Source organism: Oncorhynchus keta, unplaced genomic scaffold (assembly GCF_023373465.1).
Source record: "Oncorhynchus keta strain PuntledgeMale-10-30-2019 unplaced genomic scaffold, Oket_V2 Un_contig_1320_pilon_pilon, whole genome shotgun sequence".
In the NCBI taxonomy this organism is placed as follows: Eukaryota; Metazoa; Chordata; class Actinopteri; order Salmoniformes; family Salmonidae; genus Oncorhynchus; species Oncorhynchus keta.
In genome coordinates this window covers 72,310-75,000 of record NW_026278150.1, presented here as the reverse complement: position 1 = coordinate 75,000, position 2,691 = coordinate 72,310, and positions in this window count along the sequence as shown.

The following is a 2,691-nucleotide window of genomic DNA, read 5'->3' as shown; positions in this document are numbered from 1 at the left end:
CAGGTCAGAGATCATGTAGTGACAGGTTGACAGGTCAGTGATCATGACAGATTGACAGGTCAGTGATCATAACAGGTTGACAGGTCAGTGATCATGACAGATTGACAGGTCAGTGATCATAACAGATTGACAGGTCAGTGATCATGTAGTAACAGATTGACAGGTCAGAGATCATAACAGATTGACAGGTCAGTGATCATGTAATGACAGATTGACAGGTCAGTGATCTTGACAGATTGACAGGTCAGTGATCATGACAGATTGACAGGTCAGTGATCATGTAGTAACAGATTGACAGGTCAGTGATCATGTAGTGACAGATTGACAGGTCAGTGATCATGACAGATTGACAGGTCAGTGATCATGTAGTAACAGATTGACAGGTCAGTGATCATGTAGTAACAGATTGACAGATTGAGAGGTCAGTGATCATGTAGTGACAGATTGACAGATTGACAGTTCAGTGATCATGTAGTGACAGATTGACAGGTCAGTGATCATGACAGATTGACAGGTCAGTGATCATGACAGATAGACAGATTGACAGGTCAGTGATCATGTAGTGACAGATTGACAGGTCAGTGATCATGTAGTGACAGATTGACAGGTCAGTGATCATGACAGATTGACAGGTCAGTGATCATGTAGTAACAGATTGACAGGTCAGTGATCATGTAGTGACAGGTTGACAGGTCAGTGATCATGTAGTGACAGGTTGACAGGTCAGTGATCATGACAGATTGACAGGTCAGTGATCATAACAGGTTGACAGGTCAGTGATCATGACAGATTGACAGGTCAGGGATCATAACAGATTGACAGGTCAGTGATCATGTAGTAACAGATTGACAGGTCAGTGATCATGTAGTGACAGGTTGACAGGTCAGTGATCATGACAGATTGACAGGTCAGTGATCATAACAGGTTGACAGGTCAGTGATCATGACAGATTGACAGGTCAGTGATCATAACAGATTGACAGGTCAGTGATCATGTAGTAACAGATTGACAGGTCAGAGATCATAACAGATTGACAGGTCAGTGATCATGTAATGACAGATTGACAGGTCAGTGATCTTGACAGATTGACAGGTCAGTGATCATGACAGATTGACAGGTCAGTGATCATGTAGTAACAGATTGACAGGTCAGTGATCATGTAGTGACAGATTGACAGGTCAGTGATCATGACAGATTGACAGGTCAGTGATCATGTAGTAACAGATTGACAGGTCAGTGATCATGTAGTAACAGATTGACAGATTGAGAGGTCAGTGATCATGTAGTGACAGATTGACAGATTGACAGTTCAGTGATCATGTAGTGACAGATTGACAGGTCAGAGATCATGTAGTGACAGGTTGACAGGTCAGAGATCATGACATATTGACAGGTCAGTGATCATAACAGATTGACAGGTCAGTGATCATGTAGTAACAGATTGACAGGTCAGAGATCATGTAGTGACAGGTTGACAGGTCAGAGATCATGACAGACTGACAGGTCAGAGATCATGACAGATTGACAGGTCAATGATCATGACAGATTGACAGGTCAATGATAATGTAGTAACAGATTGACAGGTCAGAGATCATGTAGTGACAGGTTGACAGGTCAGTGATCATGACAGATTGACAGGTCAATGATCATGACAGATTGACAGATTGACAGGTCAGCGGTGTCAGATCATGTAACCATTCTTAAATTCATAGACAGAGCTCTGGATGCAAGGACCATTCATGATATCCAAATTATACCACGGCGTATGACAGTTGAACTTGAAGCATTTCGAAGTTTGGGTGTGTCATTTATTTAATTATATAATTCATTTTAAAATCCCAAAATGGATGTACCAATCACAGATTCCACCTGTAACGTTCCCCATCAACAAAAATCACAACAACCCTGTCAATCAGTAGCAATGGATCCCAGAGTTTTATTACACGGAGAAACATGCTGCTACATGTAGGGACCATTGTGTTCACAACCCTCTCTGTCTCTGACTCAGAGAGGATAGGGCTCCATGTAGGGACCATTGTGTTCACAACCCTCTCTGTCTCTGACTCAGAGAGGATAGGGCTCCATGTAGGGACCATTGTGTTCACAACCCTCTCTGTCTCTGACTCAGAGAGGAAAGGGCTACATGTAGGGACCATTGTGTTCACAACCCTCTCTGTCTCTGACTCAGAGAGGATAGGGCTACATGTAGGGACCATTGTGTTCACAACCCTCTCTGTCTCTGACTCAGAGAGGATAGGGCTCCATGTAGGGACCATTATGTTCACAACCCTCTCTGTCTCTGACTCAGAGAGGATAGGGCTCAATGTAGGGACCATTGTGTTCACAACCCTCTCTGTCTCTGACTCAGAGAGGATAGGGCTCCATGTAGGGACCATTGTGTTCACAACCCTCCCTGTCTCTGACTCAGAGAGGATAGGGCTCCATGTAGGGACCATTGTGTTCACAACCCTCTCTGTCTCTGACTCAGAGAGGATAGGGCTCCATGTAGGGACCATTGTGTTCACAACCCTCTCTGTCTCTGACTCAGAGAGGATAGGGCTACATGTAGGGACCATTGTGTTCACAACCCTCTCTGTCTCTGACTCAGAGAGGATAGGGCTACATGTAGGGACCATTGTGTTCACAACCCTCTCTGTCTCTGACTCAGAGAGGATAGGGCTACATGTAGGG